The following is a 20,352-nucleotide window of genomic DNA, read 5'->3' on the forward strand; positions in this document are numbered from 1 at the left end:
TGTATCTCTTATATACTTAGGCTTAGATTTCCTTCTTTATGCCTGAAGCTGAGGACTTACTAATGTACCGCTAATGCCATTCTCCTGTGATATGCTATACATAGCTATAGCTGCAATGGTTGTGCAGTGGAACAAAAGCATCTCGTTGAATGGAGATGGCTGAGCTTTATCCAGACGTACAATAGTGTGGTTGGACTTTCTGGTAGGGTTTCAGAAAGGTTCTGGCCACCTCAGAGGAAATCAAGACTGGCTGTTATGGTTTGGTGTCACAAGAACTGAGACAGAGACAGGATGAGGTGCTCTGAGATGTGGTGCCTGGCTGAGCAGAGCAGATCAGTTAGTGCTGAGAACAGGACAGCTCGTTCCCCTCTGTGCCTGTTCCCAGCCCTGAACCAAACCCATGCCGAGGCTGGTGAACTGGCCTTTGGCCAGAAAACAAGGTGTGGTGTCAGAGTGGTGCAAGCGTTTTGGGTTGTGTGGTAGTTCCCTTCTGTATTTTGAGGTGGATACCACAAAGACAAAACAAACAAACAAAAAATACCCCCCAAACAAAACAAAAACAAACCCAAACGCCCCCTACCCTCCTCCAGAAACCACGGATTCAAGTTGGAATGAAAAGGTTGAATGCGTACATTTTCTTAACGCTCCCTTTCTGCCCTCGTAATTTCTTTATCTCTGCTTTCCAAATGCTGATCTTGCCCTGCCCCCCCCCCTCAGCGGTCTTATTGATTATCATAATGAGCTTAAATGCAAAGCACATGTTTGCAACTTAGGGTTAGCTGGGGTTTTTTTATTTCAAGTTGTACTTAGCTGAGTTTGCTGCTTTGGTTTTGGGGTAGCGTACCAAATGGATACTCTGTGGTGGTTTGTTTGCTTCATTTTTCCAGAAATATCAGACATTCCTTCTCCTGACAAGCCTTGCTTTGTTCAGAGCCTCAGACTGCCCGGGTTGCAGTGGCGCGGTGCTGACTTCATTGTACAGACTTGTGTTCCCTCTCATCAGGCATCTCTTCATCTGAGCACTTCTGGGTCTGACGGGCGGCCGGGCTCCCGGTGACATCCATCTGCTTACAGTACTTGGGAGCCTGCTGCTGGGTCTCTCCAACTTCACCTGATGTGTCAGAGGTTTGGCTGGGGGAAAGCAAAATCCTCAGGGATGGTTCCATGCCTGAAGGGAGGGGATGGAAGACCCATGACAGGCCAAATGACTGCGTTAACGCGGAAGGTGGCAGTAGGATGTTGATGCCACCTACTTTGTGCACCAACCCAATCCTGTCTTTGACATTTGATGGCATACTCTGCCTTTTTAAACCTATTTTATATGAATGATTTGCTATAAATTGGATTTCTATTATTTATTTTTTTATTTTTACCACCTACTAAACACTTTCTCCCCGGTGTGGTATTAAGAGGAAGCTGAAGGATTGATGCTTTGGTTGCCAGACTTCATCTGTGATGGAGTTTCAGCTCCTACTCTCCCAACCAGTCATACTGTGGCATTGGTGTGGTGTGCCTGATGGGAATTTGTACTCCTTGACTACAAACATTTCCCTGAGTATTTAAACCATATATTTTTAAGATGTAGAGGAGCATTAAAGGAGTCCTGGAGCGCTACTCAGGTCCATTTTCTTCCAGTGCTTACAGAGATAATAAAATTCCAGCATGAAAATAGCTCCTCCTCAGGAGCTTGTGCTTTGATGAGGAGCCTGAAGCATCGCGGCTCTTGTGAAAGAGGAGCCACACCATTGCTTTCAGTAACGATTTGAAAGTAAATAGTCTCATTGTAGCTGGAATTGTAAGGATCTCTTGGCTAAAGTCTTTTTCCTGATTGTTTACGGACAGAGAATAGTGACTGAGGTTGAGGGGACTGGTTTTCCCTGCAGACAGTCTGGAGGCCCTCGAGGCAGCCCATAAGGTGAGGTCTGAGTGCCCAAGGTGGCGGCCTGACAGACACGGGTTCCTCTTGGCCTCAGCTGCTGTGTCAGTCAATCTCTCTACTCTTGGTGGCTACACCCGTCCTGGTCTCGTGATCTCCACAAGATGTCAGTGTAGATTTATGAGATTAGACAGCAAATCCTTGTGCTGTTCACTCGACAGATTAAAGCCCAAACTTGTTTTAGAGCAACACAATCGGTTTGATTGTGCTTGGGAATGCATCGCCTGTGGAGGAGCGAGGCGGCACTGGGCTGCAGGGAGAGGTGTGAGTGGTACCCCAAAATGGGAGAAGGACTCCACAAAATGGATGATACATTGGTTAAATTAAGGTGCCGGTACCGCATTGGGCTAATGCTGAATGGGGATGAAGGATGTGTTTGAAGAAAAGCCATAAGAGGGAGCAAAAAAGCAGCAGGGCAGCCTGGGGGAAAGGAAGGCTCCAAGGGCGGTTGGATCAGGGCTCTTGGTGCAGGAATGTAGCTGCTTGTGCGTGGTTACCAGAGCTCATTGGGTTTGTTCCACACAGAAAGTGGCCTCACAGTGTGAGTGATGAGCGGAAACTCTGCCGGGAAACGTACCATCCCATGTATCCCTTGCAGTTTTAGAGCTGTCTTCTCAACCAGCCCCTGCCCCGTGTTGCTGCCTGGCTGTGGGTGGTGATGATTCATTTATGGCCCCGGTGCTGCACCCCATCACCCGCCAGGGAGAGAAGCAGTGAAAGGGGACAGTATTTGTCAGCAGGGTCAGAAATTAGCTGCCTTTTAGATTCCAGTGGGCAAGCGGAGAGGCAGGAGGAGGGAGAGCAGTGCTGTTCCCCAACGTCTCAGCAAGGTTGAAGAACCCACTGTAAAAGCAGCGCCCCGCTGTCCTTCCAGGGCCCAGCTCTAATGGCCAGCTAAGGGTTTGTCCATCAAAACCTACCTGTTGCTGTTGGTATGGTGCTGCTCAGCTAGAGACAGAGTGGAAGATGCCTGTACCCTCCATGCACGATGTATAAGTTCTCCTTGTGGGCTGCTGGGACTTTTTGGGGATCCAATGAGATGTGCTCCTGGGATAAAGAATGCTCTGCACATCAAAATACAAAACTGTAGAGATCTGACCATGCACACTTCCCACAAACCATCATACAAGAAGGAAACTAAAAGGCATGAGTGCTTCTAGTTTAGCTCAGTTTTAAGGTGTAAACTAATGTCGTGGCAGTGTTGCTTCCAACGCAATTTCTGGATGTTTCTCATGAGATAAAGCACTGATGAAATTATTGGAAGTTTTGCTTTTTCTTTTCCTGCTCCTGAAAGGAATTTGGTATTGCAACTTCTTCTTTGGGGTTGTTTTAGGACAGTCACAAGATACTCAGGCCAGAGTGTGGCAGTGCTAAATCAGATTGGCAATGATGCCGAGCAGCACTATCCAGATCCAGACTGTGCCAATATCTGCCTTGTTAGGGTGTAAATTAGGGTTTCAGATTGCCAGAGTGGTTGCCAGGCATGTGAAAGGTTGATTGTCTGAATCAACCATAGCTGCGATGGAGTTGTCTCTGCTGTTGTTACAAACTGTACGACTTAATAACCAGAGGGATGTGATTTGCAAACTTTAGATGCTGCTTTGGAGGCTGAACAGCTCGTGTCCTCACCCTATAGTGATTTTTAAAGACTTGGTATTGCAAGAATACCCAGGTGCTTGGTGTGCCTTTTCTGTTGTTACAAAGTCCAGCCCTATAGGTTGGAGAAGTCTTGGAGGTGGCATCTGAGGCCCAGCTCTGTGGGTTACTTCTAACAGGATCTTTGCCACTGATGATGTTGGTCCCAGCATCAGTCCCAAGATTAGAAATGACCAGCGTTGGTCATTTCAGGCTTGGGTATCCCAGCTATTGTGATCCTGCTGGAAGACGCTTCTCTTGAGTCTCACGTAGCATGAAGCTCACCGGGGCTGCAGGAAGTGTATGTGAGACTTGTGGCGTTTGTGGTGATCAGCTTGCCTGGGACAGCTCGTGGTTGTACATCCGACAAGAAGAAATGGAGGGGATGAGCCTCCTCCAGACAGGCATTGATTCTCTGCTATGTGTGTACCATATAATACAGAGGTTTGGTTTTAGGATAACTGCCACTTGAGGCAGTTTTTCTGCAGTGCGATGATAATAGGACTGACTAAAACTGTAGCTAAAATACCCAGCCCTGACATTTTGCTGTTACCAAATGAAGGGCTGCAGATGGCGGGCTTGCTGAAGCTGCCCAACTGTTCACTTTCTGCATGGAAAGCCGAGGAGAGGGGGGAAAACATGAGCTGAAGTCCCGAGCAGGCAGCAAGCCCTGAGCGCTGAACCAGGCTTCAATAAGAAGTGTGTAACCTGTTGAAGGAACACGTTTGAGCCTGGCACTGGGTGCAAGTGAGGTGGGTTTGGGTGAGCAGATGAAGCTCCTTGAGTCTCAGCCCTGGCTTTTCACAAGATTTTGAAAGGAAATTGGGTTTCTCTCTTGGCAGTAGCATCACTTGGAGTTTGAAGCGGGCTGTGTGAGGCTTGCTTTGATTCACCCCAGCTGTTGGCAATAACTTGTTCTTTTTCTCCTTCTGCAAGGCTTTCCCCAAATGGGCATTTAATTGGATGCACATGTAGCAAGCAGACAGCTTTCACCAGTGCTATCCTCTGCCCTGAAATATTTAAACCGTGCTAGGGTTTTAAAAGGGGTTCTGCATCCTTCCATGGCCCACCTCTGGGGATCATTCAGGTGCTCCTTTGGTGATGCGAGCAGGCTTGGGAATGGCCACATCTCTCTGTCCCTGGGATACTTTGGTTTACAATCCCTCCATGTTGAATGTTTCCATTCCCAAAGCTTGACCCCACAGCATTCTGCTCCTTCCAGCAGGCTGTGTTGGCAAATGTCATGACAGTGGAGGAGTCTGACATGAGGGAAATAATAGATGAGGAAGGGACAGCCAACTTGGAGATGGACTGGTAGCCACCCGGAGTCTCTTACAGCCCTGTTTTGTGTCCTTAAAATGCAGTTGCTGTGGCTGCAATTTAGGGTGTTTTGTCCTAAAGGTACATCATTTTGGGGGTGAGCATGGTGGGACGTGCTCTGTAGGTACCAGTGTTGGAGTAACGTTTGGTTAGAGGGTGATGAGGGTGTCCGTGGTCCTCACCAGGATCCAGTTGCATACCTGTAAGTGTGTGCCTTTGCTTTCCCTTTCACTCTGCCCTGGGAAAGTCCTATTCATCAGGTCTCACCACCACATGGAAGTGGAGAGGGGAAAGCCTGCTTCACTCCTCATGTATCTATGATGGGAAAGAGAAGCAGCATTTACTTTCCATTGCCATGTAACCAGGAGGAGGAGGAGAAAGGAGGATGTGGAAAGGGAGAAAGGAGAAGTTTAGGGTATGGGTGGTTCCCACTGATTAACACACTGGGGTCCACTGAAACCTGAAATTGGCATGCAAGGTTCAGCAATCTGCAGCACGGCACCTGTGCTTGTAGAAAACTTGGGTATTCAGTTGTGGGCTGGATGCCACTCTGGGGCTGGTGGTGGAGGAGGCAACCTGTGGCTTGTGGTGTTACTTGGCTCTGTTTTTTCCCTTTTTGTGCCAGTATCATATATACCCAGGAGGAATTGTTGCTGCTGGAAGAGGAGGCAAAACCAAGCATCAAATGTGAAACATGAGAAGAAATTCAAATCCAAAGGCAAATTTTCCCTCTTTCTTTTGCCCTTTTTATACTAAGAGAAGCTCAGAGGTCTGGGAGCTTTCAGCAAGGCTTTAGGTTGGTCTTTTGGCTGCAGACCTATCCTGTTATCAGCAAAACCTCCATAATTTGCTGGGGTCTGGTGTAATAGTGCGGTGTGGGATGGGTTGCACGAAGCCTGCTTCAGAATGGTGACACTGCCCAGGATGAAATGGCTCTGATAAAAAATTAAATCAGGCTCTTAACACGCCTCTCCTCACTCAGATTCTCGTAATTAGCCCATATAGAGCAGCTGCTAATTTGAATAGTTTCTGTGGCTTCCTTTATACCGTCTTTGCAGCAGTTATGTATTTTAATTGGGCTGCGGAAAGACATTACACCCTTCTGAACCATTTGAGAGACCTACTCACCCCCACAAATGGTGACATGATTTTTACTGCACAGAAGCCAAACATAACATATCAACAAATAACCCGTGGTATCTGATAATTCAGGTGACGCATGTGTATAATTGCTTAGAAACTTGCAGGAAGGCACTCAAATGTTGTTGGTTTTCTTTTTGGTTGGTTTGTTGGTTTTTTTTTTTTTTTGATGGTGACAAATGAACTGTGAGTATCGGGCTGCGTGCTTTGGCTTTCAGCAGAAGCGGAGATGAGGTGCTGAGTCCAGGCCGTCTCAGACCAATTCAGCTTAGTCCAAAGGTCCTTGCCAAGGGCTTTTCTACGAGAGGGATCTCCTTCACTGTATGTTAATATTGCTCTGAATGGACCTAGTGGTGCTATGAGATGGTGCCTTTGCTGAGGGGAAGGCTTTCACACCATGCTTTGCCACCATGAAGCTCCTGTACCGAGACCTTTCTTTTGTGGCTTGTGAAGTCAGAGTGTGGCAACACAGACCACTCATTTGATATCACGTACAACACAAGCCAGTTGGCTTATTAGTTCCAACTAAATCAATGTTTTTTAGCTTTTATTCTATTTTTTTTTCTCTAGAAAAACAAACAAGCAAGCCAGACATTTGGGACTTAATAATTTCCAGTGATGGAGAGTCCGTGGCATCTCTGGATAAGTTGTTCCAGTGGTTAATTATGCTGATGAAGTCAATGGAGTTACTGTAAACTGAATTTATACCACCAGTGTGACTGAATACAGAATTTGGCCTACTTACCAGAAGGGAGTAGCACTTTGAAGTCTCTGCATGTCTTCAAATAAAATCATTCTCCTGCAGAAGGCATGGAAATGCAAGACTCTTCTTCTAAAGCAGCTGTCAGTTGGCCTCCAGTATTCTACTGAAACATTACTACCAAATACAAATTGGGCACGTATTTAAGGCAGTTAATTGGGCTTCGTTCATACACAAGTCTGTGCCGTCGTTAGGGCTATGTTACTGCTGGCTGTGATAGCATTTTTATCTGTTAACTTCCAAGCTGCTACGACTGACACCAGCTACTTACGGAATGAGTCAGCTAACTTTCCTTTTAACCGTTTGCTCTGCTCCCCGGAGGTGTTATGAATGTTGTGTTACGACAAGCCGGTCGCCACTCATTCCTTTAGAGCCTCTGCAGCAATTCTTTTGACCCAGCAGCCTGTTTAAAAATGGGGCCAGAGTTTCTTAGCAGCTGGGCTGTAAGTTACCTTTTCAGTGCAAGGATCTGCGTGCAAACAATTGGTTTTGATTTGTTTAAAATCACCTTACAATGGAAATTAGCGTTATAGTATCCAGTTTGTTGCTCCCACAGGAACAATTCTTACAGGATGTCTGCTTTATCCAGAAACTGTCAAGGCAGATTTGTACTTGAACTGAATTATAAGGAAACATGCCACAAACCACTGCAACAGATCGTTACTAATCATGATCGACCTGCGTGATTAAAGGCCTGAAATCTATCTTGAAGTTGCATTAATGGATTAGGGATTGTATTAAAATTACGTTGTGGTTCTCAGTTCCAGCCCCTCACCCAGTGTGTTTGGAGGCTTTACCTCAAGCTGATGTCCCAAGAAATGACTTTTCCTTCCCAGGGGAAGTCTCCTCAGAAGGACTGGAGATGCTTATATGGGGAAAGAACGGACAGAGAAGCCTGTTGTTAAGCACTGGAATAGGCTCCCCAAGGAGGTGGTTAAGTCACCATACCTGGATGTGTTTAAGAGCCATATTGATGTGGTGCTCAGGGATATGATTTAGCAGAGGGTTGTTAGAGTTAGGGTACTATGGTTAGGTCATGGTTGGACTTGGTCATCTTTAAGGTCTTTTCCAACTTGAGCAATTTGATGATTCTAGGAGCTGTCCCTTGTATACTGGTCACACTCTGACTCAGGTAAAATGCTTTCAGAGCAGCTAACTTATCTCTTCACATGTACTATGTCTGTGGTATTCTTCTTAACTTCCTGTATCTAACTGCTGGTGTTGTTATTGCCGTGCACAGACAAGGAGCTATTCCTTCCCACCCGAGTTGTGAATAAAGTGATCCAGTGTATACTTAACTTTTCTTGAGTACTGCACTGAAGTATTTCAAGGCTCTTAAAGACCCTCTGAAGGCATCTGTTTGGTATTTCAGTAACCTCCTGTAATCCTTTGCAAGCAAAGGATTGTTCTTCTTTCCTGTCTGTGATGATTTACTTGTTCCTCCACCTCAGTGTTTATTTCATATGGAGTACAGGAGCCATAAACCATGGCTCTCCCATACATCATTTCCTGAGGCGTCTTTCTTGTTGCTGGAAGAAGGTGAGAACCAAACTCCAGAGGAAGTTTCCGGGGAAGTTTACCTCTGAGCTGCCTGTTGCCCAGTGCCCTTCTGAGACCATCCCTTCCAGCTGCTGTGTCATGGTAAACTGTATGGAGAGCAGCAAGCAGCAGCAGCAGCTCACAGGGGTTTCAAGGCTGCACAGCCAGGAAGATCTACCAATGCCTTTGTTAAGGTGCACCCATATCCCAGTACAGCACAAGCATCTATCTGAGTCTAAGAACTCGTTGAGGACCTCAGCCTTCTCCATGTCTGTTGTTGTCGACTCTCCCTTCTCATTTATCAGAGGGGATATACTCTCCTTGGACTTTGTTTTCTGACTAATATACCTATGGAATCCCTTCCTGTTGTTTTTCATGTTCTCTGCCAGTTTCAGTTCCATCTGTCACCAGAAGCCCTCCTGCTGGTGATGCTGCTGGTGGTGCTGCTGCTGGTGTAGAAGTTGATAAGCTGAACTGATAATTACATCTATATATATATAAAACAATAAATGAGCAAACACTTGAGGAGGAAGAAACTAGTGAGGGGAGAACTACCTGTATTTGTCGCTGTGTCGATGCCGGACTAGCGGGATTATGTGTGCTGGAGCTGTTTCAAGCCACAGTGTCTCAATGTGGCAAAAGACTTTCTGCAAATGTGGAATAGCCATACAGGTTTCCTCAGATTTAATATGCACCTGAATGGAATCACCTCCACCCGCACCTGATGCTTTTGTGAGTCCACGGCACATCCCTACAAGCATGCACACTGCACATGCCACAGTTTCAGTTCATGTGTTGTCACCAAACAGTTTTTGCTTCATTTTTCATCGTGTTTGTAGGACTTCCATGTTTTTACAGTCAGGAGGTATTTGTTACCCAGCTGGAGGGATGGGCTCACAGAAGTTATTCATCTCTTCATGCCAGAGATATTCATCCTGACTTCATGACAGAGACTTACTGACTTGCTTGTTCCTACCACTGTGAGCCCTTGTCCCATGGCATAGGTTCTCTATGGGAATCATGATGTCTGACCCTCACATCACTCCTCCATTCCCTCAGACAGTATAACTGCATATTTGGGGCCGTGTTCTCCCTTTGTATTTAAGCTTATGAATATTCTCTACCAGAATGATCCTCTCTGAGCTGATCATGAGATGCTGTGTTCAGCAAAACTGAGGTTGCACTTCAAAATATTTCCTGCTGCCTCTTGGTGAATCAGCTTCTAAAGAAGAAGCAGCTCTAGTCAAGGTGGTGCTTCAGGCACTAAGCATAGTCATCTTCTGAATAGTCTCCCTTTCTCCTATTGAATCTTTCCCCTTTTGACTGTGCAACTTCTGCGTGCTCTAGTTCTCAGTTTGAAGATTCTTGCAAAAAGGCTTAGCTTCTTTCAAGTTAAATAGCTCTTTGAAGAGGCAGACTCCGCTAGCGTGTTTGCTTCTTTCCATCCTTCTGCTCATCTCTCACAGTTTCCTTAAGTTCATTTTCAATACTTCTTGCAGGTGTCTCCCCAAATCCTCAGTCTGCTTCCCCTTTCTGTGCACAGTACTTCAAAGCAGATCTTCCTGTCTTCATGAGAGGACAAAAGCAATCCTCTCACAGCCATCAGTACCTCCCTGGGATAGTTTGGCTCTGTTTGCTGCTGGGTGACATTCCCTCTCAGCCTGTTACCCTCACTCCTCACCACTGGCTTCATGGCCTTTTTTCCCCCTGTATCTGGAAGAAATCACCCTTCTCAACTGGTAGCTATGGGGAACCCTGTGACAGAGCTTAATCATCGTTATAACAACAGGTTAAAGGAGCAATCTGAAAGGGAGAGAAACCTGCTTTACTCTGTATAGGTGGTGGCACCAATTGGCTGCATCCTTAGCTCTTCCAGGCAAGAGCAGTCCAGTCTCCTAAGGCCACTAGTGGCTCAAACTATAACCTATGTAGGAAGATCACACTTTAAAGTCAATCTGTCTTCTCTCCCTTTCCACTGACACCAATCCACTTTCAGGTCAGCTCCTTTATTTTTAGGTTGCTGTTAGGCTTACCACACCGACACGGCATTTCAAAGTAAATTTAGTAGCAGGGGTTGAACGAATAATAATTTATTACTGATGACTAAATTACTACAATCTTCTCACTCTTTCCAGGAACACCAGACGAATCAAGGTTCGTGCTTCTGTTTTTAAGTCACTATTAAGGCTGTTACAGTGGTAGGTATTTTGAAGTAGATTTAATAGCAGAGGTTGAACAATATTCACAGGTTTCTAATTAGCATAGCTTTTGCCACAACAACATGCACAGGTGCTTTTAAGTAATAGTGTCTTTTATTAATACCATCTATGCTACTATTACATAGTACTACCAAACGTACAATTTTAAGTTTAGCTGTGAATTTATTTTACAGAAAAGAAGATAATTTGTAGTTGAAGCTAAAGATCTACTTGGTTAAGGAATGGTGTTGTATTTGGCCTGGTTTTGATTTCACAGAACTGTAGAATGGCTTGGGTTGGAAGGGGCCTTAAAGACCATCCAGTTCCAAGTCCCCTACAATTGGCTGAGACACTTCCCACTGTACCTGGTTGCTCATGGCCCCATCTATTCTGGCCTTTAATTCCTGTGGGAATGAGGCACCCATAGCTTCTCTGGGCAGCCTGTGCTAGCGCTTCATTACCCTCATGGTGAAGAATTTCTTCCCATTACCCTCATGGTGAAGAATTTCTTCCCAATGTCCGAATCTATCCTCTTTTAGTTTAAAGACTTGTCCTATCAGTGCATTCCCTATTAAAGAGTCTCTCCACAGCATTCTTGTAGGCCCCCTTTAGTTACTGAAAGGGCCATCTCTTCTCTTGAATCACGTGATTCACCTCCGTACAAAGCAAATGCCCTCTCTGTCTTCCTTGCCTACTGGGTGTCAGCAAATCATCTGAAACTTAGCAATACGTGAAGGCTTTCCATCTGGAACAGAGGCAATGGCACTACCCAACATGTTACCTTCAAGCACAGCAGTTGCCTCAAAACTATCGATTGATATTTGACTTAGACCAGATTCAGCATTCAGCAGGCCTTCAAGGAAATGCCAGTTGACTGATAACTGTGAAGGCAGTTAATTTTTATTAATAATGCTTTGAGGAAGAGCTTTCTTGGTCACTGACCTGATGGTTGCATGGCTGTCAAGTCTGAACCAGAGCCAAGTCTTACCAGCACACTCCTTGGCATGCTACTCTGTCTGATTTTACAAAGGCGGAGAGAACTGGAATTACCCTTGGAGGACAATCATTGGCTATTAAAGCAGTTGCACATATTTCTAGTCACGTAATATTTTGGTTATTTTTGCACCCAGCAGTGGAGGTTTGAAGGCAATTCATGTCCAGGTCAGAGCCAGCTTTTCTTTGTGTTCCCTTAAAATCAAAACAGAGAGAGGCACCATCAGGGTATCCCTTGGGTCACCTGGATTTGGATAAGTTAATTTTCTCCACTGGCTTTTCTTCCTTAAGTACAAATGGAGTTGAAGGTGATTGGTAGAAACCTAAACACTAAGTTTCAGATCACAGCTGGTGAACCTTGCTAACACTGAACAGCTGAATGGAGCAGCTTGCAGGGTCCTCAGTGCCCATCTCCCCTGAAGACTCAACCAGCACAAAAATGACTTGAAAGCCACTATACCACTTCATGACCATGAAGATTGCAAGTACTTTCCTCTCTGCCAGGAGATGTTGTTAGAAGGCAGCAAAGGCCCATTTTACTGCCATGGAGAGTTAATTAACTCAATTTTCCCTCAGTGAATGTGAGCAAAGATTCTGTGTGAACCACATGTGTTATGTTGAGAAATAGGGTTTTTCTCCCATGTTCTTGCTGTGCCTACAGTGATAGGGCTAAGAAAAGCAGTTGTCTTCTCAGAAGGGAAATTGTACTCCTGAATTGTTTCCAATGGCCTGGATTGCTCTTTTGGTTTCTAACTAAACTTGCTGCATTAGAAGAAGTTCCTGTTGTGAATCGCCTGTTTCCCTCACCAAGCCTTCGTGAATCATCTACGAGGCAGCAATACGGTGCCGCTACCGTGCTGAGCGCTGCAGCTGCCAGGCTGCTCGTGGCGCCTGCTAGGAGACGATACCCAATGTGAGCATTCTGCAGCTTTCTTTGGTCATTTCTGTCCCTTCAGTGAGTCTGCCTTCTATCTTCCCTGCCCCCGGATTGATTCAGAGAGACGACACTCAAGTCCTGCAAGTTTTCCATGTACTTTTTCATAGCAGGGTCGCCTGTGACAAGATGTGTAAAAGCTTCTGCAAATGAGGAAGCTGTCGTTCTGTGATGCAGTCTGCAGAGGAAGAAGTTCACTCACTACTTTTGGTGCTTGGCTCTGCCAACTGAGGATTCAACATCTCGCAGCTTCGATTCCTGTGAAGCACTCTCAAAATATTTGTCACAGACTGCCATTGCTTGAAATCTACAGGAGCGTCACAAGCTGTGTGAGACAGCGTGCCAGCATGCTTGTGAAAAACCCCTTCTGGATGCTTGTCACTTCTCTGCTTAACATTTACCTTTGGCACGTCCTTGACCTTGCATTTGCCCCCATGGCACTTACCACTTCCTTGCTCAGCTGCAGACCTTGTTGGCTGGCTCCGAGGCTGCTGCACAAGACGCAATCTGGCAGCAAGACAGTAACCCCACTGAGGAAGAGATGTGCTGATTTCATCTGACATTGGCACATGAATTCACTTAAAATATCAAAGACAGAATCCATTGACGTAGATGTTTTTGAAGACCCGTTTGCACGACTTCAGAGAAGTTTGCCAGATAGATGTTTTTCTCTGACCACTGTAGGAAAATTCTATTTGATCATGAAGGAGTCACTGCTACCCATGCTGCAACATCGGGGTTTGGGATTAAGGGTTGTGAAATCAGTGTGCCAGTGCTCCACAGCCAATGTTTTGCAAGCCACCCATCTGGCTGCTGAGCTGCTCTGGCCACTGCTTTAACAGCACCAGTGACTGCTGAGTCTCCTTTCTTACCTGCAGCCAGCTCATGCTGAAAGCCAAAGTGAGGATGAGGTGATGTGGGCAGCTCATCCTGAAGAGACTTTTGGGACCTTCCTTCCTCTAGGCTGTGTCAGGCTGCAGAGTACTTTCCTGTACCTGGAGAAACAAGGTTCGAGAGGATAGATTCTAATGCAAATCCCTTGGTGCCGCCAAACTGGAATAGGATGGAGGTACATTCCTGAAGATCCGTCAGAAGAATGAATGAACAAAAATAAGAAGTGTTTCAGTTGGCAGTCACTGGAAACTACAATCTGTGATGATCGGTCAGCTGCTACAAAATTCAGTGTGCTCCTGGTAAGTTGCATGATCTCTTCTTGCAGACCTCAGTCATTTTTTGAGGTATGGGATGGTGTATTTTTGGTCTTCTTTGTCCTTCTCCTTTTCTTATTTCAGCAGTTATCCCCACAGCCACCTTTCCATCCTTCACAGAGACCTCCATAGGATGACCGAACATCACCTTCGCTCTTTCTTCAGCTTCCAAGTGATCAGCCCTGGTTAAAATCAGTGCATTGGAGGGATCTGATTGAAGTAGGAGCCAACAGTGTAAGATAACATGGGCGACATTTGAGGAACATGGTTTAATAGATGTGAGTGGTGGACTGATGACTGGAATAAATTATCTCAGTGGTCTTAACCCAACCTGAATGATTCTATGATAAGAAGTATAAAGAGGTATATTGCCCATCGTTCAGTCTCCAAGGAGATAAACCCAGACGAACTCAGTCATCTCTCAGCCTGGGGCTGCTGCCTCTGGAGAGGATGAGCCCCTTCCTTGCTTTTTGGTGGGCTGAGGCACGAAAACATGCCTGGTATGGGGAACATATACTGAGAGAGTTGCCTGCTGCTGTGCTGTGCTGTGCTGTGTTTCAGGTCTCAAGGAGGCTTCATACCATGGGTGCTCCACTGCTTATGGGGACATTGAAGAGGAAGGGTCTATGTAAGGTCAGACTGTTGTCTGTTTTTGCACTCCTGATTTAGTCTGAATATGAAGAAACCCAAACTCATTAGATTCACATGATGGAGCAGCAAAGAAAGTGCCTATTTATGGAGGTTAAGGAGAATCCAGAGATATGTAGATTGCTGTTATCTGTCTGAATAGTGCCTCCTGATATCACGAGGGGCTGAAAAGACTTGTTCAGGAGCAGTGGTGACGGCAGCTCCTACTGGCTTCACACAGCATTTCCAGCACCCAGAGTTGCCTTTCTTGTCTTCTGTTACAGGAGTCTGCTATCTTAATTTGCAGTAAGTTTCATGCACAGGAAGAAGACTGCTGCTGGGTTTTGTGAGAAAAGTGTGTTTCTTGCTAGTTTTCAGAGTGGATTTTCATCATATAGTGGAAGTTTTACGAAGAGTCAGATTATGAGTGTAAACAAGAGAGAAACACAGAGTTGTGAGAAAGGTTTCACTGGAAAAAAAATATATAGGAAGATATCGACTGAAAGGAAAAAGCATTTGGCAGATGTAGAAAAACAACAATCTGTCCTGCTTTTCTGCACCAGATTTCAGATGTATGTTGCCATTTTGCAACCAAACTGTACAAGGCTCAAGTTGTTAACAAACCCACGTACGTTAAGGAATTATGTATAATTTGTTTTTCTTTTGACTCCAAAGTCCATGTTTGAATGTGTATCTAAGCCCTTGGTAGTCATCGTCTCTCCCGAGTGCTCCTAGGTAAAGTACTAGCAATGGGTGCTATGGGGCCTTGGCATTTCATTCTGTGGGCCATGGAAAAGCAGCTGTCTGCCAAACCCCTCACCTTGCCCGGAGTCCCTGCCTTCCTTCTTGTATCTCCTTCTTCTCTCAGAAGGAGAGAGGCTGATCGTTGGCTTTTGTGAGAGCACGGTGGGTAAGCTCAGATGCTATGGAAATGCAGTTACTTCCATCTGATCCTAGAGGAGGTTCAGTCTTCAGGGTCTGGCAAATGCAAAATTGAAGCTGCTGGTGGCTCTTCTTACCTGCTTCCGTGCTTCTACAAAGCATGCTTCTGTGCTTAGGAACATCCTAGGCTGGCACCTAGCTGGTTTGAAACCAGCTTCTTCACAGAGCAAGGCTGAGCAAGGTTTGCATGTTCAGCACCAGATCTCAAAGTGCTCGAACCTGTTAATGAACACAGTCCCAGCAGACAGCCATTATTTATACCCATTTTACAGAGAGGTAAACAGAAGCACAAAGCTACCAGGTTTGCCAGCAGGAAAGTACAGCTGAGTTGTCTTCCTTCTGGTGCAGACCCTTGGCCTCGCTGCATTTCTGATATGGCCCTACCATAAGCATATCCATGTGTGGGATGTTCCTTACCTACTGAGCATCCTGTCCCAACACCGCCTTCTTTAATGCCTTACTTACCAGCAGTGTAGGAATATATACATATATGTCAAAACACCGCCTTACTATTATTGCCTAACCACGTCTCCATCTATATAAATCTAGAGTAGAATGTATATAACGATACCATGCATATGTGTAGCGTATGCATAATGCGCTCATTTGTATGCAAATGCATTTTTATGCAGATATAAATACGCTTTTCGAGCACGAATTCAAACAACAGAAAAATATGTTTGTTTTTGAAAGTGAGCCTTTCTTGTGCCACCTCCTCTGTGCCCATTTTGGGTGTTCATGGTTCTGCTCGGTGATGACAGGTAGCTATCACTGTTCTGGGGGAAATAAAAGGGAAGGAGATGAAGCAGTTCTATGATTCTGGTTGTCAGGCACTGCGTTGTGCTGCGCCATGAATTTTCCCTCACTCAAGTTCAAGAGAAACCACTGAATTACACCGTAACTGTCAAACATCCTGTTTTTAGTTTGTTGCTCAAACACAATCCAAATTATTTAATATACAAAAGCTATCAGACGGAGCCAGTCAGTTTTTCCTCAAGCGATACAGAAAGGAAAACAAGCACCGAGAAAAGGCACCTGAAAGCGCTGAGCCGCTGACTGGAGGATGTGGGAGAATATTGTAATGGATCGTATTTACGACAAAACAGAAACCCAACACCCTGGAAAACATACGTGCTGCTCGAACTGTGTTTACTTCCAGGCACATTGGCCTTTGCATAGGGGTGGGTCGGGTGATTCAGCTGAATCTGAAACCCGATAAACTCTTGCCTTCTGTTTTTACATCACGCTCGGTGCTTGCACATGACACAGTGGGAGCAGATAGAGCTGCTCAGGAGCTACCTTTGGTATTTATTGTATTGATCCCAGTGAGGATCACTTCTTGGGCACACTGCACTTCAGTCTTTCACCTCGGTGTGTGTGCATGTGGGTGTGAGCTGGGGCATGGTGAAATGCTGGGGCTCAGCCTGGGCAGATTACTTAAGATAAGGGGCTGTGCTGTGGATTTCCTTTGGCTCACCTTCCTCTTCTGCTTGGGGAGTGTGGTGGCAGCTTGTGGGTCCCAATGATTATCCCTCTCTACTATGCCTTTGTGAGTCCCCATCTGGAGTACTGAGTCAAAGGTGGGGTCTCCAGTACAAGAAAGACAGAGACCCTGTTGGAGAGGGTCAGGAGGACCACAAAGATCAAAGGGCTGGAGCATCTCCCCTATAAAGATAGGTTGAGGGAGCTGGGCTTGTTCAGCCTGGAGAAAAGAAGGCTTGTTACAGCCTTCCACTATCCAAAGGGAAACTACAAACACGAGGGGAGTCAGCTCTTTAAAAGGTAGATAACAGCAGGACAAGGGAAAATGGTTTTAAGTTGAAGAATGAAAGATTTAAGTTGGATATCAGGGGAAGATCTTTACTATGAGAGTGGTGAGGTGCTGGCACAGGTTGCCCAGAGAGGCTGCGGATGCCCCATCCCTGGAGGTGTTCAAGGCCAGGTTGGATGGGCAACCTGGTTTAGTACTAAATGGGGAGGTTGGTGGCCCTGCCTGTGGTGAGGGGGTTGGAGCTTGATGGTCCTTGAGGTCCCTTCCAACCCAAAGCATTCTGTGGTTCTATAATTCTATGTATGTCTCTCTGGGAATATGATTTTGTCCAACTCCTATTAACCATGCCTGGTGCGAATCTGAGCCACATTAAACACACCAGCCAGTAACGGCATATTATAATATCTCATCAGGAAAAACATCCAAGTATATGTATATATAAAATTCCAATTCTTTCAAATAGCACAGTTCAGAAGTATAGGTAACTAGTGATAGGATGAGAGGTAATGGCCTCAGTTTGTGCCAAGGGTGGTTCACACTGGATGTTAGGAAATATTTCTTCTCAGAAGGAGCAGTGAGGCAGTGGCACAGGCTGCCCAGGGAGGTGGTGGAGTCACCATCCCTGGAGGTGTTCAAGAACCATGTGGATGTGGGTATGTGGTGAGGGGCATGGTAGGGATGGGCTGGTGGTTGGACAAGATGATCTTAGAGGTCTTTTCCAACCTTAATGATTCTATGATTCTATTGTTTTCATGAAATTTTGCTCTCAAATGGTAGTTGTTTACATCTTTACAGAAAATGGGGCTATGAACCTGCCACCAAGAGTGGTACCACAACGGGATGATGGGGCAGGAGGGTGGAGGGTGGCCATGGGCAGCTCCTGCTGAACAGCTCTTCCAGCTGCAAGAGGTGAGCAGAGACCAGGTAGCTTCAAGCCCCAGCCAGCAGGTACTCTGGAAGCTCTGTAGGTTGTTCTGAAAGTAATGCCTCTTATTTATTTCCATGGAAACCACAACAGATACAAAGAGCACAATAACACAGTTTAATAGAGCAAATTCTCATCTACAAAACTGTTTTTTTTTGTGTTTTTTTGGTTTTTTTTTTGGTTTTTTTTTTTTTTTTTTTCAACATAGTCACCACTGTTAGCTATGCATTTTTACCAGTGATGAATAAAAGCTTCTGAGGCACCTCTGTTGTTGAGTTGAGGAGTGCTGCAGCCCTTCTGTGCCATATAGGGCAGAGCTGTCTTGTCCCACACATTGCCCATAGAGATCAGTATGCTCCTGCTTGTTGTTTCTGACTGGCACTGGGCTACCAGACACTGATGGAGCACTGAAGATCCTGGGGATGGCATGGCAGGGGAGTTGGTGGCTAAACATGCTGACAAATGTGCTTTAAAGTCAGACCCCGCTGAGAGAGGAGGGAAGAAAACGGGGATGCTGAGCTCCCCCAGCCTTCCTCCGCAGTCACCTTCCTCCCAGCACAACAGCTCCTGTCACACCTGGCACAAAACTGATCCTTCATCACGGCTTACTGCTGTGTTACACGTGTGCTCACTCACCGTGCACACACACAGCCAAAGGAGCCCTGCACAGAATGGGGTTGCCTGCAACTTGTAATGTAATGTAATCCCCTGCTGAATGTGATCAAAAACCTCCGAAAGTGATTTAGACATACAGTAGTAAAAATGCAGCACGGAACCTTTATTTTGGCTGTCTCAAACCCAGCATATGAATAAGAGGCTCTGCTTTTTTTCCACCGATGATAAAAGACAATCTCCAAGTCTTTCATTTGGCAAAACACACGTGGATGCAAACGATGAGGGGAGAAACTGCATTGTAGAGGAGTAGAAAATGGGAGCAGGAGTAGGAGGAGAGAAATGGAAAGGTGGAGTGTGGGAGGAGGGCTGTGGGAGTAGAGAATGAATTGCGGAGCATCCATCAGCATTTAGGCATTGTGGGAGATGAGATAAACTTAACGCTGTCATTCGTAGATGGGGTAACATGTCTTGCACGGAGCCAGCAGCGTGCTGAGCTGATTGGGAAGGAGTAACTCTGCTCCAGCAGCTGAATGGAGCGTTTTGTTTGCGGCAGCATCTCCTGAGGGTTCTAGGTGGTGTTTGGGCACACGGAACTCCAGAGATGCCCACCTGCAAAATGTGGCCGTGAGCTGCACAACCACACGGGCTGGGCTGGGGATGTGCTGGTGCTGACCGGGGAGTCCTCTGCAGCCTTCGTTCTGGTTGGCACAGCTCGTACGGAAGGAAAGATGTGTGTAACAACAGAGGTCTGGTGAGAACAGAAATGTTATGGAAAAAACTAAAAGCAGCAAAAGCTGGAAATAAATGCATTTCCTCCAGCACGATGGGTGCCGGCCTGGCTCTTTGGCTTTTATTTCAGACACCGGGAAAGTAAAAGGAAAGGGTTAGTTTATCCCCTTTTGCTTTAGCTCCCTCCAATGCACCCATTCGCATCCCACCCCGCGCAGCCCCGCTGTCCTGAGCTGCGCTGGGGAGCGCGGGCACACATCGCTCCCCGGGGCTGGGACGTGGCACAGAGAGTGTGAGCAGCTACTATTCCGCTTTTCTTCTCCATTAAACAGACATAAAAATATATGAACTTTTAAAAGACCTGTGGGCGAAACGGTACCGAGCTTCTGGCTGAGTCCTCAGCAGGCTTTGGAAAACGCAGAAGGGACTTAAAGCAAAAGGGATTCCGAAGTGCGACAGGCTGCAGCCAACAGCGGTCGCCTTTAGAGTGCTGGAGAACGTTCAGTGCCAGCAGGTCCTGCCCGCTTACACGCACGTAGAGGTACAATCTGTGGGCCTAAATCCAGTCTCCTACTGTACTCTTCTCCTTAATATTGTAGAGTATGTTTTTCGAGGAGCGACGAGCTATATTTAAGTAACCCCGACACTCTCAGGGGAGCGGGGACAGCCCACGGCCCGACGGGACGGGACAACCGCGGGACGGGCAGCGCCCGGCTCTGGGCTCGCTGAGGGTTTCGAGGCTGAGGCTGCAGTGGGTTGTTTAAAGCGTTACGGAAAATGAGGCAGATCTCGTTAAAAAATCGGCTGTGTTGTAAGGGATCTCATCCCTGCGATCGCCTCTCCCGGCAAAGCCGACGGCATCCGCTCGGTTTCAAACACGGGCAAAACTTTGCGGCTGCCTCCGCCACACGCGGGGGGCCGCTCCGCTCCGCTGCCGTCGGGGCCGGGGGCAGCTCCCATACGGGGACGTTCCCGCACAGTCCCGGCCCCGCTCGGCGACAGAGTTCGTTCCCAACGGGACTCGGCGGCTTCGCGCTGGAAAAAAAAAAACACAACAACAAACCCCCCCCTTAAAAAACA

At 46.4% G+C, this 20,352-nt stretch overlaps 2 long non-coding RNA genes across 2 annotated transcripts; one reads left to right on the top strand and one right to left on the bottom strand.

Moving 5' to 3' along the window:
- Positions 1–773: 773 nt before the first annotated feature.
- Positions 774–7,006, bottom strand: LOC146762798 (uncharacterized). Its single transcript, XR_014942144.1, has 3 exons — positions 6,777–7,006; positions 2,857–2,983; positions 774–1,168 (listed from the first exon to the last, which is right to left on the bottom strand). It is a non-coding gene; the product is annotated as an uncharacterized LOC146762798 (long non-coding RNA).
- Positions 7,007–13,229: 6,223 nt separating this feature from the next.
- LOC146762799 (uncharacterized) lies at positions 13,230–19,364 on the top strand. Its single transcript, XR_014942147.1, has 2 exons — positions 13,230–13,648; positions 13,748–19,364. It is a non-coding gene; the product is annotated as an uncharacterized LOC146762799 (long non-coding RNA).
- The last annotated feature ends 988 nt before the right edge of the window (positions 19,365–20,352 follow it).

This window comes from Coturnix japonica, chromosome 1, assembly GCF_054131305.1.
Source record: "Coturnix japonica strain WE chromosome 1, WE-NBRP24, whole genome shotgun sequence".
Classification (NCBI taxonomy): Eukaryota; Metazoa; Chordata; class Aves; order Galliformes; family Phasianidae; genus Coturnix; species Coturnix japonica.